A 14,668-nucleotide genomic window follows, 5' to 3' on the forward strand; every position below is an offset into this window, starting at 1 on the left:
GTGATTTTACACACCAGAACCCTTCAAAATTTTATTAAAAAAAGGGTACTCTTGGAGGAAATTTTCTCTTTCTTTCTCCTCTCTATCCTAAAGCCGGTCATTATTTGAGTGAAGGCTACCAAATAATGTTACAAATAGTATATAAAGATCAACATGCTGGTCCGAAAAATTGGTGTATGTCCTAGACGGGCCCGTACCTTGTGCCGAGTGCCGCTAAGTCCAATGCACATGATGCAAATAAAGCGTAGACGACTAGGATATTCATTGCTTGTGGGTTGTTCTTCTATGTTTTTAAATCCTGATGGTATCTAGACCTGGCTTACCCGGGCGGACAACCCAAGCCGAGGAGCATCAAGCGTCAGCAGTAGTAAAACAGCACTGGCTAGCTAACGGCTCTCCCGCCTAAACATGTGTGACTAAATCCTTCACCAGATGCTGGTAAGCTAACTGACTTTATCTCAAGACAGAAATTTTGTGATGCTTGTAAGCAAATACAACATAACTACCTATCAGAGGACTCATATGGGTGCGAGAGAGTATACAATTTATATCACACTTCAAATAAATATTAAAGCGGTAAATAACCGGCAAATAGCACATTATGCTCCGAAATACGATAATATCCAAAACATGATAAAAGCCACACAAGAATCAATATAAATAAGCTCGAATTCTAATTAATGATTCCCCAGCGGAGTCGCCAGAGCTGTCACACTTCTTTTTTGCCACACAACCCTACTACGAGGTTGAGTTAGAAGAATTTTTCCAATTAAAGTGACGTTTTAAAAAGGAATTATTTATTATTTAGAGTCGCTACATGGAATTGAGTTTTGGTGTTCCAAGTCACCTTTTATTGAATCCCTTATCAAAGAAAAGATTTGACTCCTAATTCATGGTCTACGAAAATAGAAGACTAAGTAAGGAATTATGTTGACCGAGAGAAAGGTGTAAGGTACCCCTCGAGTCCCGTGGTTCTAGCACGGTCGCTTTATTGACTAATGTAAGGCTAAAATCAATTTTTAGGTATTCTTGTATTTTATTGATTATGACTTATTTATTACCGCTTAATTAATTATTATATTTTATTAATTGCGTTCACCAAGTTGCAATACACATACAAAATATTTTTCTTTGAAGTTGGATGTTAAACCAAGGTACGGGAATGTACACATGGTAAACATAATTATCTTACATTAAAAGGTATCAAGACGCGAGAAGCGCACATGATCCGTTTATTATTTAAGCATATCAATCCAAGGTTCGGGTATGAACACATGGGCTAATAGTATATTTAGAATATTTAATTATTTTGTCTCTTTAATATTCAAGATATTTAATAATTGTATATTCTTATAATTTGGCTTATATTTTTGGAGTTAATGTATAATATTTATTTTACAAAAATAAAAAAATGAGCCAGCTTTATAGCTTCTTTAACTCTGAGTGTAGTTTTTTTTTTACCCCCTATTTGGTTTATTAATTTAAATCCATATAACCTAACTACTAATGACTTCTCAGTAGTGCAACATCATCAGCAATGTAAGAAATATATTCAAACTAAAAAAATAAACATATATATATAATTATTATTTAAAGCAAAAGGTGAATTAAAGCTTTGAAAGATGCCACGAAAAATTTCGTTAAGTTATTCTGCAGACTTTCCTATTATTAGAGCAAAGCCGAAATCATACCTTTATACTATACAACAACAACGACGAGAACGACCCAGTATAATTTTACAAATGGGGTATGGGGAGAGTAATATGTACGCAGACCTTATCCCTACCCCGAGGGGCAAAGAGGCTGTTTCCAGAAGACCCTCTGCTTAAGAAAGCAATAAGAGACGATATATTAGTATCATCAATAGAATGATAATAAAATAACAACAATATAAGAAATACGAAATAGATAGAAGGTATAATATTAACTAGCAGATAAAGCCCTGCATCAGTAGATGACCACTAGCATCCTAAAACTAACTCCTAATTGACCGATGTAGAAATATTCACAACTTCCCAGTAACCTTTATGCTATATTAACAAAAATTTCTAACGCACATAGAGGCCCGAGGAAGCAACGTAGTAGAGTTTCTTAGAATGAAGTAAATAAAAGAAAACTTAAGGGATTCTTTAACTATTTTTCTTATGGTGAAATAAATAATATCTCTGTCTCCAAACTGAATTAAAATAGTAACATCACTCTAAAGCAATTCCGATAAATAATCTGACAAACTAATAAAATTATATTTACTAGAAGAAAGTCAATATATAAAGATAAAAAATAAGATTTTTATTGATCAAGTTTATGCAAATTATCTCATGGGAAGCAACATCCAAATCCTCAAAAAAAAAAAAGGTTACACAAACTCGATCAACATGCCGCAGGGATCGAACGTGAAATTATGGCAAAAGAATAGATTAGAACTAAAAATTAAAAGTTAAGAACAACTTTTAGATTATTCCGATTCTTTAAATTCCAAACATACATATACATATATAAATAATAAGAAGAAACCGACGCCATCTAAAACACAAAAGAAAGCAAAAGAATAACTGAATTTAAATAAACTAACATCGTGCATTCAATTATACATTATATTAAACTAACCAAAGAGATTAAGTATTACATTTTATAAGATTTCATAACAAAAAAATATCTACAATCTACTGAGTTGAACCCGCAAATTTAAACCACGAAGGACACTTCGATTTTCGACTCTAAATAGAGCAACTCCACTGAATAACTATCTCTCCAAGCCCACTTTTTACTCTAAAAGAAAAGTGTTGTTTTTCTCCTAATTGCTGAAAACTTTCATAATCAGATTTTTTTTTTATTTTTTTTTATTTTTTTTTTACCTTCTTCTCTTTTTCACGTTGTTTTCTTCTGTTCCAAGACCTCCCTCTTCAAAATCTTCCTCTCAATTTCATTCCTTGCTCTCCGTTCCTTTCTCTTTCTTTGTTACTCCCTTCTTCTTCTTCTTTTTTTTTTTTTTAATCTCTCGCCCCCCCCCCCCCCTTTCCCATGTTCTTTTCTTTTTTTATAAGGAAAATTTGGTAGTTTGTTGTTCCCCATTTGGAGTGGGGGAACGTGAGTTTGAAGTTGGGAGTTAATGATTGTGGGGGCGAGGACATGAAAGGTGGGGTGAGGGAGTTAGGCTAGTAATGGGATTAGCAAATTAAACATCAGATTTTGAGATAAAGTTTACCATACTTTATCACTTTGACGTTAAAAGTTCCTCTATTTTTTGATTTGAAAGTTAAATTAAGTTATAAAGATAACAAGTTAACCAACATTTCTTATAATATAGGAAAACTAAATTTTTACATGTACTTTAAATAATACTAAGAAAAGTTATCATAACCGTTACGATCCTAAACCGATCCGGTCGTAATGACGCCTATCATGAAACTAGGCCAAACAAATCTCAATTCAAACTATTCATTTATAAAAGACAGTTTTAAGCCATTGATTGACAAAATTTCATAACATAAGACTAAATAACCAGTGCGGAATAAACACACAAGCCCGATATCGGGGTGTCACAAGTCACGAGCAACTACAACTATGTCTCAATACAATAAAGTCTAACAAAGTCTGGAAGACAATACTAAATAAATCTAGGGAAGATATGACGGAGAAGAACAGGGCTGCAAACGCTATGCAACTACCTTGTCGACTCCGAGACCTGCTAAACGAACGATCAATGCTCACTATCGCTAATCGCAACTCCTGGATCTGCACAGAAAGTGCAGGGAGTAATGTGAGTACGCCAACTCAGTAAGTAATAAAATTAAATGAAAGCTAAGCAGTAAAAAAACAGATAATTCCACGTCATAACACCACAACAAATACAGTGCATTTCCTAAAATAGTACAAATATCATTTACCTCGTAAAACAAACTCAGCTTCAGTAAAGCCTTTCCTTTTAAAACATTTTTCAATAGTTTCAATCAAGTGATGAAAACGATGAGCAAAAATGATAGAAACGTAAACAGCACTAGGGCAAAACACGTACCATAAACCGCCACTCGGGCAAAATATCAACAAAACCTGCCCCTCGGGCTACCTCACAATCACTCGTAATCAGCCCCTTGGGCAACAATATGAATCAACAACAGCCCCTCGGGCAACATCACATCACTCACATTGGGTACCCGCGCTCATTGGGGGTGTTCAGACTCCGGAGGGGCCCCTACAGCCCAAACGCTAATACAAGCCATCTCGTGGCATAATAAATCAGGCCCTCGTCCTCTCATATATCACAAATCAGTACAACATGCTGTGGCGTGCAGCCCGATCCCATAATATCCTCAAAACACAGGCCCTCGGCCTTACTTAGTTAGAAACCTCTCAAGCCACTCGGTGTAATGACCCCACCGATTGTTTTGAGTATTTGCACTTCGCTCACCAGTTATCAGGCATGACTAGCCCCGTATAATGTATTATAACTTATGTGAATCGTTGGTTTTGGTTTTCAGGATAATCGGAATAGATTTAGAAGAACAATTCTCAGTTTGAAGCTTTAAATTTGAAAGGTTTGAGCAAGTTTTGACTTTTAAGTATTCGATATCAGATTTTGATTTTCATGATTTGGTTAGCTCTGTTAGGTGATTTTGGACTTGGGAGCGCGTCCGGAATGTGATTTGGAGGTCCGTGGTAGATTTAGGTTTGAATTGGCGAAATTGAAAATTTGAAGTTTCCGGTCGGCAGTGGAAATCTTGATATCAGGGTCGGAATGGAATTTCAGAAGTTGGAGTAGGTTCGCAGTGTCATTTGTGATGTGTGTGCAAAATTTCAAGTCATTCGGACGAGGTTTGATAGGTTTCGGCGTTGTTTATGGAATTTGAAATTTTTTAAGTTCTTAGGCTTGAATCCGAGGTTGATTTGGTGTTTTGGTATTGTTTTGAGTGATTCGAAGGTTCGACTAAGATTGAATGATGTTATGGGATGTGTTGGCATGTTTGGTTGAGGTCCCGAGGGCCTCCGGTGTGTTTCGGATGCTCAACGGTTCATCTTTTGGACTTAAGGAGTTGCTGGTTTCTGCAGCTGGTGTGTTCTTCATCGCGATCGCGGGAGGAGGTTCACGATTGCGTAAAAAAAATGGGAGGCCGGCTGGGTTAACTCTTTGCGATCGCAGAGAATGGGGCGCGATCGCATAGGTCAATCAGGTTGTGCAACGCGAATGCGTGGGACAGGACGCATTCGCGTAGAAGAAATAAGGCAGCATATGAAAACTGGTGTTACACTTCGCATTCGCGTGGGGTCAATCATGATCGCGTAGGTTAGGGCAACCACTGCATCGCGCTCGCGCGTGGAGTAACGCGGTCGCGTAGAGTAAAATGTTTGTTCTTCGCGATCACGAGGGTGTTTTTGCGATTGCGATTAAGGAAATGTTTGGGCAGAATGTTTAAGTTCAAAAACGAGGATTTTGGTCCATAATCTCAAAATTCATTAGAGTGTTCGGAATAAAGCGATTTTGGAAGGGAATTTCAGAGGAATGATTGGGGTAAGTGTTGTTCACTCAAATTTGGTTAAATCCCATGATTTTGTCTTGATTCTTATCATTTAAATTAGGAATTTGGGGTGAAAATTTGATGGAATAAACTTTGGAGAGTTAATTTTGGAAATTTGGATGGCCATTTGATATCGGATTTTGGTGAATTTTATATGGGTAGACTCATGAGCGAATGGTTTTCCAGTTTTGTTATTTTTATTGGATTCTGAGACATGGGCACGAGGGCCAGGTTTGAGCCAATTTAAGGATTTTTGAGTTAATTTAATTATTTTCGCTTGGGCTTTGTTTCTTTGACATATATTGATGATAATATACTGATTTTGGTTAGATTAGGCGCATTTGGAGGCCGAGTCGAGAGGCAAGGGCAGCACGGACTAGAGTTTGGATTAGTTTGAGGTAAGTTATTATTGTAATTGTTGTCCTGAGGGTATGAAACCCCGGATTTCACATCGTTTCACTACTTAGAGGTGACACACACGTTAGATGACGAGCGTGGGGTCGTACACCATTGGGGATTGTGACTTGGTCCATCCCGTACAACTATTAAGTCGCGTATTTGATTGAAAACTATTTGATACTATTGTGTTATGGAAAATATTACTATGTTTTGGGATGAATGCCATATTTGGGCCTCGTACCAACTGTTTGGACCCTTAGGGGCTTTCTTTACTGAAATTCCTCACTATTTTGATTTAATAACTGTACTCGGTCATGTTGTGCTTTATTGATTTCATAACTTAGCCATATTTACACTGTTTTGATATTTTAAATGATGTTTTAAGCTGAGCATCCTGTTTTACTATCGCCCGAGGGGCTTGAGAGGTTTCTGACTGAGTGAGGCCAAGGGCCTGTGTTGTGAGGATATCATGGGGTCGGGCTGTGCAACGCAACATGTGGTATTGATTTGTGATATATGAGAGGCCGAGGGCCTGATTTATTACGTAATGATATGGCTTGTTATGTGAGGTGGAGGGCCTGATTGATTATGCCATGAGATGGCTTGTTATAGCGCTTGGGCTGTAGGAGCACCTCCGGAGTCTGAACACCCCCAGTAAGCACGGGTACCTAGTGTGAGTGATATGATGTTGCCCGAGGGGCTGTTATTGATTTATGTTGTGTCCGAGGGGATGATTATGAGTGATTGTGAGGTATCCTGAGGGACTGGTTCTGTTGATATGATGCCCGAGAGGCGGTTTATGATACATGTCTTGCCCGAAGTGCTATTTGTGATTTATGTTGCCCGAGGGGCTGTGTACGAGTGAGTTTTGCCAGAGGGGCTGATCATGTATTCACTATTTTTTACTAACTATTTTAACACTTCGTTTTGAAAAGTTGTTGAAAGACAGTTTCAAAGGATTTCTTTTACTGAAACCTAATTTTTAACAATGTTTTGAAAGACATCCTGTACTTACTATGGTGTTACGATATGGATTGTGTGTTTTCTTACTACTCAGTCTTTATTTACTTTTATTACTTACTGAGTTGACATACTCACATTACTCCTTGCACCTTGTGTGAAGATGTAGGTATTTCTGAACTCGGTAGCGAGTGTTGATCACTCAGTGGCAGGTTCATCGGAGATAGCAAGGTAGTTGCCCGGTGTTCACATCCCTGCTCTCTCCCTCTTATCTTCCTTAGCCTGTTATAGTACATTTTCAGACTCTTCGTTGTATTAAGACCTTAGTAGATGCTTGTGACTTGTGACACCCAATGTCATGCTTGTGTATCTATTCTGCACTAGTTATTTAGACATATATTATGAGATTTCTTGTAAATTAATGGCTTAAAAATGACTTTTATAGAATAATATTTTGATTCGGGAATTGTGTTAGCTGGCCTAGTTTTACGACAGGCACCATCAACCGGGTCGGTTTTAGGGTCATGACAAGTTGGTATCAGAGCCTAGGTTACATAGGTCTCACGAGTTATGAGCAGGTTTAGTAGAGTCTCGCGGATTGGTACGGAGACGTCTGTACTTATCCTTAGGAGGCTGTAGAACCTTTAGGAAATCCCACATTCTTGAATTCTTATCATGCGTCCTTGATTCAGCTTGAAATGTAACTCTTTGAAATTCCTTCCATGCGTTTATATGCACGCATGAGTGCTCTGTATCAACTGTGCATCGACAACTTGTGATTCCCTGATCGAAGGAGCTATGTAATTTCTGTATGTTGATGTTGGGCCAATCTGGAGGACTTGAGGCCGGGTTTTGCCTATAGCTTGAGCACTAAGGCGTTGATTATGTGAGCATGTGATTTTGAATTTATATGTCTGATAGTGTCCCTATTAGTGGGAGTGATGACTGGTAGCTACGTGATTAGTATGATGTGACCGCGAAATGTGTTTATATGATTTGAATGAGACGAGAGGGGTCTGCTTGAGGGTAGAAAGAACTATCTAGTGCTTTATTTCCATCGTGATTTGATATCTAGCCCGAGTTGTGGGTGTGTTGAAGGATCCTTTCATGTTTTCTAGTTGGGGAGTAAAGTAGATTTTGTGTTATGATATGAGTTCAGACTCAGGAAGATTAAGTGATTGCGTGATGTTTATGACGGTGGAAGGGTATAAAGAGATATTAGTTTGAGGCGAAGCAGGTGGGTTATCTCCTGCGGAGTGTTCTGAAGTTTGTGTGATCCTTATGTTGTTTGTTTGAAGACCTCTTTTACCAGTGAAATATATGCATTGCCGTTTGAGTTTGGATAGCGTGTGGGAGTTGTCTTGACTGTCACAAGGGTGAATGCAAGATTTGTAGATGATTTGAAGTTCTAGATGGTTTGTGTTACACGAGCTTATGAAGGATTGAGTTTAATCTCACTATGGTATTATGGAAGTATTAGAGTATATGCATTGTGAGTTATTGTATGTTTTGATCTATGGCTTTGAGTTAGTGGGGGAGTCTGTTATTGATTAGTTGATTGCACGATTATGTGTTGTATTGGTTTCGGTTTGAGGTATACTAGTTAATCGGTTGTGGATTGTAGGGGTTGAGATCGAGGATGGATCGAGTAAAGGAAATTTTAATAAAGGTTATGTTATGCTTTATGGGTGTATGAGAATCACGGAATGGCTTGAGTTGTTATTGGTGAAGGATGTACAGTGCATAGAGTAGGAATTTATTTGGTTGCATTAAGGTGGGGTTACTTCCATAGGTGTTGCCGTTCTATTGGGGCACAAGTCGTTCGGTTCATTTGATAAGTCTAATTGAAACCTAAGTAGGGTGGATGACTCCCGAGAATGGTTTTGAAGGATTCCAGATCTACATGTAGTAATTGGGAATCATCAAGATGTGTGTTGGCTAGAAACTGATATTTATATGGGAGGATGTCAAGACTTGTGGCATTTCTGTATCACTATAGATTCTACATACCAGTATCAGGAAGGCGAAGGTAATGACTTTAGATTCGCAGAAGGTATCTTCAGAGCGGGTATATTAGTTATGGTACTTTTGGAGGTGCTTCAGAAGAATACAATGGTTTATGAGCCTTAGGGAGGTGTGGTTTATGCTTGGGTCTCGTGTGGTGAGTCTGGGTTGAGGACTGCGATTTTATGGCAAGGAGAAGTATCAATTCGAAGGTAAATCAGAAGAAGCTTCGGATAAATAGGACAGCTTTGTAGTAGGTCAGATTGGCATGGTAAGGGATATGATTAGTTCTTTGGGTGCTTACGAGGTAATGCGTTTCTACAGGTATTTCATGGCAATGCTCTTGGGTTTTTGGTGATCTGCGTAGATTTGTCGAGTTGAAAGGATTCAGTTCTGATGGTTTGGTTGTGTGTAAATGGAATTCGGAGAGTCCTTGATGGTTTCTATCATGGTTAGAGATGTATATTTTCTACTGGCATAAGGAGCATGAGATGTATAGTGATTTTCTTCTAGATGGGATCAAAAGGAAAGTTTTTGGCTATTTAGGTACGTAGTTACTTGTGGCTCGGAGTGGATATGAAGTTCTCATGTTTATCCTAGGATGGTATGGTATATGCGGTATGTTGTGTAGTATTAAGATTTGCATGTGTAAGGTCACTGTTCAGTTTTGAAAGAAAGGTCATAAATTCTTAGGAAGCATGAATAGTTTCAGATGACTAGATAAATGAGATCACTGATTGGTATGGCTTGATGATGGTATACATTTTAGAAGGGGCGATGTGTTTGATTTATGATACTTCATTAGTATTGTGGCACTCTCTTGTTTGATCGACTGCTGATGTTCGAGTTTACTTGGCGGCATAAAAGAATTATAGGAGTACTCTTCGTTGGATGATTGGGTATTAGAGGTGTGTTATATATTCAAACGGTGGAGTTGGGATCAGATATAGTGATTCATGTGCTATATGGATTTGGAGACTTGGAGTTCTCATAAACAGGTTATGTTATAGTTGTGGGTCGCATGTACCGGCCTTGGTGGTAACTATCGGGTTTTGGAGACCCGAGTGGATCCTTCATTGCTTATTATGTTAGATTTTGATGTGATACTGGGTATGGACTGGTTGTCTTCGTGTCAAGTTATTATGGACTGTTGCACTAAGGCGATGGCGTTAGTTATGCCGGGGATGCCACAGATTGAATTGCGAGGTACGACGGGTTATGTTCCCAGTAGAGTGATTTTATTTTTGAAGATCCAGCTGATGGTTGGGAAGGGTTGTCTTCTTATTTGGCCTTTATGAGGGATTTTCCGGATTTGTTCCTTGCAGCTGGGCATGTCGCGGGCAAGGTTGTTGATTTCGGTATTGATTTGGTGTCAAACACCATAACGTATGGCACCGGCGGAGTTAAAGGAGTTGAAGGAACAACTTTAGGAACTCACTGATAAGAGGTTCAATGGTAGGCCTATATGGATGTGTGTTCTGCATAGAGTCGGCTTTGTTGACTCCGAGTTGCTAATGTTGAGGGATGTGTTTATTCGATTGCTATTGAGCTTATTAGTATTTTGGGGTGATCTATGAGTTACCTTTCCGTGTTGCAAGGCGTTATGATTTGGTGGTTGTAGGCACATATGGTGCGGTTCTATTAGGGTCTCATAATAGAATTTGAGCGGGAAAAGTATTGGGTATTGCTCGGTGTATGGCGTATTGGTAATGTCCTTTCGGGTTTGTATGGTGTTATATCATTTGCTTCACCGTGGTTGTGATGATTTGCTTTTGGTACTAGACATCAAATGGCGCGTGATTGTTGATTTTGAGCATACTGACTTGAGGTGTTTCATGTGGACTAGTGTTTGGATAGGGTAAGTTATATGGAGGTATGGTCCTTCGGGTTAGATTCGTGTTCTCTGGTTCTATGGCATGTGATGGGTTCTCAGCATTGTGTTGTGGTGGTATTGATGAGCTTGCAGTACAACTCTCTCATTTGAGTCATCTTTCCATGATTTGAGTACACTTGGACTGTTGCTTATTAGTGCTCGGGTTACATGGGTTGTGGATTTAGATTGTATCGATATGTCACATCACTAGAGTAGTCATGTCGAATGAGATGGGGTCATTGGGATCTAGAATGAACACTATCAGATTCGAGTTCAGCATGTTGGAAGGATAATATCGAGATTTGGCTTAGAAATTTACTATGGTCCTTGCCGAAGGAGAGGGACCTCCACAACTGGTTGATCTGAGGAATGGTTATGACTTTCTGCATGTTTCATTCATCATTGGCAGTATAAGAAAGTGTTGGAATGATGCTTTGTTGGATAAGAGGTTTTACTAGTATTGGGTTGTATGAGCAGTTGCTGTGACTAGAAGTTATCGCTATGAGCGTTTGAGTTGTGTGGTACATAAGGTGATTTCATCATGAGTTGCAGATATGGTTTGCTACAACTTGTTCGGCCTTATTTAGTATATAGATATGAGATTATGATCTTATAGATAGTTTCGGAAGTGGAAACAAATTGGTTCTAAGGTTATGGGGTAGGGTGAATTGTGAAATTTCAGTTATGTTGTGTTATCAAACCTATATGGGATAGGGTGATGTGGGATCACCCCCGGGTATGTGCATGGAAAGGTTATTCAGCGATTTTTTGGCTTGTGGAACAACTCTGGGCACGTTTGAGGACGAACGTACCCGACTGGTCATTTTGAGCATTTGCACTTCGCTCGCTAGTTCTCGGGCATGACTAGCCCTTTATGATGTATTATGACTTATGTGAATCGTCGGTTTTGGTTTTCATGATAATCGGAATAGATTTGGAAGAACAATTCTCAGTTTGAAGTTTTAAATTGAAAGGTTTGACCATGTTTTGACGTTTTAGTATTCAATCTCGAATTTGGATTTTTATGATTTGGTTAGCACCGTTAGATGATTTTGGACTTGTGAGCGCGTCCAGAATGTGATTTGGAGTTTCGTGGTAGATTTAGGCTTGAATTGGCAAAATTGGAAATTTGGAGTTTCTGGTTGGCAGTGGAAATCTTGATATCGGGGTCAGAATGGAATTTAAGAATTTGGAGTTGGTTTGTAGTGCCATTTGTGATGTGTGTGCAAAATTTCAGGTCATTCGGGCGAGGTTTGGTAGGTTTCGGCGTTGTTTGTGGAATTTGAAAATTTCTAAGTTCTTAGGCTTGAATCCGAGGTTGATTTGGTGTTTTGGTGTTGTTTTGAGTGATTCGAAGGTTCGACTAAGTTTGAATGATGTTATCGGATGTGTTGGCATGCTTGGTTGAGGTCCCGAGGGCCTCGGATGTGTTTCAGATGCTCAACGGGTCATCTTTTTGGATTTAAGGAGTTGCTGGTTTGCTGGTGTTCTGCAGCTGGTGTGTTCTTCATCACGATCGCGGGAGGAGGTTCGCGATAGCATAAGGCAAATGGTAGGCTAGCTAGGTTAACTCTTCGTGATCGTAGAGAATGGGGCGCGATCTCGTAGGTCAGTCAGGTTGTGCAACGCAAACATGCAGGACAGACCGCGTTCACGTAGAAGAAATAAGGCAGCAGAGGAAAGCTGGTGTTAAACTTCGCGTTCGCATGGGGTCAATTGCGATCACGTAGGACAAGGGAACCACTGCATCACATTCGCATTTGGATTAACGCGGGCGCGTACAGTAAAATGTTAAGGCATCAAAATTGTTCTTCACGATCGTGAGGGTCTTTCCGCGATCGCGATTAAGGAATTGTCCAGGCAGAATATTTAAGTTCAAAAATGGGGTTTTGGTCCATATTCAAAAATTCATTAGAGAGCTCGAGAAAAGGCGATTTTGGAAGGGAATTTCAGAGGAATGATTGGGGTAAGTGTTCTTCACTCAAATTTGGTTAAATCCCATGATTATGTTTTGTTTTTTATCATTTAATTTGGGAATTTGGGGTGAAAATTGGGGAAAATGGGCAAAAATTTGGAGAGTTGATTTTGGAAATTTGGATGGCCATTTTATATCGAATTTTGGTGAATTTGATATGGGTAGACTTATGAGCAAATGGATTTTCCAGTTTTATAATCTTTATCGAATTCCGAGACGTGGGCTCGTGGACCGAGTTTTAGCCAATTTTGGGATTTTTAAGTTAAATTTGATTATTTTCGCTTGGGCTTTGTTCCTTTGGCGTATATTGATGATAATATACTTATTTTAGTTAGATTGGGTGCATTTGGAAGCCGAGTCAAGAGGCAAGGGCATGTCGGGCTAGAGTTTGGACCAGTTTGAGGTAAGTAATAATTGTAAATGTTGTCCTAAGGGTATGAAATCCCGGATTACACATCGTTTCACTACTTAGAGTTGAGACACACATTTGATGACGAGCGTGGGGTCGTGCACTGTTGGGTATTGTGACTTGGTCCGTCCTGTACGACTATTAAGTCGCGTATTTGATTGAAAACTATTTGATACTATTGTGTTTTGGAAAGTATTAATATGTTTTGAGCTGAATGCCATATTTGGGCCTCGTGCCAACAGTTTGGACCCTTAGGGGCTTTCTTTTCTGAAATTCCTCTCTTTTTTGATTTAATAATTGTACTCAGTCATGCTGTGCTTTACTGATTTCACAACTCAGCCATATTTACTATGTTTTGATATTTTAAATGATGTTTTGGGCTGAGCATCCTGTTTTACTATAGCCCGAGGGGCTTGAGAGGTTTTTGACTTAGTAAGGCCGAGGGCCTGTGTTGTGAGGATATCATGGGGTCGGGCTATGCGCCACAACATGTGGTACTGATTTGTGATATATGAGAGGCCGAGAGTCTGATTTACTACGCCACGAGGTGGCTTATTATGTGAGGCCGAGGGCCTAATTTATTATGCCATGAGATGGCTTGTTATAGCGCTTGGGCTGTAGGAGCCCCTCTGGATCAATGAGCGTGGGTACCTAGTGTGAGTGATGTGATGTTGCCTGAGGGGCTGTTATTGATTTATGTTGTGTCCGAGGGGGCGATTATGAGTGATTGTGAGGTAGCCCGACGGGCTGGTTCTGTTGTTATGATGCCTGAGGGGCGGTTTATGATACATGTCTTGCCCGAGGGGCTGTTTGGGATTTATGTTGCCCGAGGGGCTTTGTACGAGTGCGTTTTCCCCGAGGGGCTGATCATGTTTTCACTATTTTAACTCACTATTTTATCACTTCATTTTGAAAAGTTGTTGAAAGATAGTTTCAAAGGATTTCTTTTACTGAAACCTGATTTTTAATGAGACGACTTACTGTGGTGAAAGATAGTTTTGGAAGACATCCCGTACTTACTGTGGTGTTATGACATGGATTGTGAGTTTTCTTACTGCTCAGTCTGTATTTACTTTTATTACTTACTGAGTTGGCGGACTCACATTACTCCCTGCACCTTGTGTGCAGATTCAGGTATTTCTGAACCCGGTAGCGGGTGTTGATCACTCAGTGGCAGGTTCATCGGAGATAGCAAGGTAGCTGTCCGGCGTTCGCAGCCCTGCTCTCTCCCTCTTATCTTTATTAGCCTGCTATAGTATATTTTCACACTCTTCGTTGTATTCAGAGCTTAGTAGATACTCGTGACTTGTGACACCCTAATGGCGGGCTTGTGTATCTATTCCGCTTGTTTATTTAGACATATATCATGAGATTTCTTGTAAATTAATGGCTTAAAATGGCTTTTATAGAATAATGCCTTCATTTGGGAAATGTGTCGGCTGGCCTAATTTCACAATAGGCGCCATCACGACCGGGTCAGGTTTAGGGTTGTGACACTCGGGCAACAATAAAATAGGATGCTTAACCCAAAATAT

This window comes from Nicotiana tabacum, chromosome 10, assembly GCF_000715075.1.
Source record: "Nicotiana tabacum cultivar K326 chromosome 10, ASM71507v2, whole genome shotgun sequence".
Taxonomy (NCBI): Eukaryota; Viridiplantae; Streptophyta; class Magnoliopsida; order Solanales; family Solanaceae; genus Nicotiana; species Nicotiana tabacum.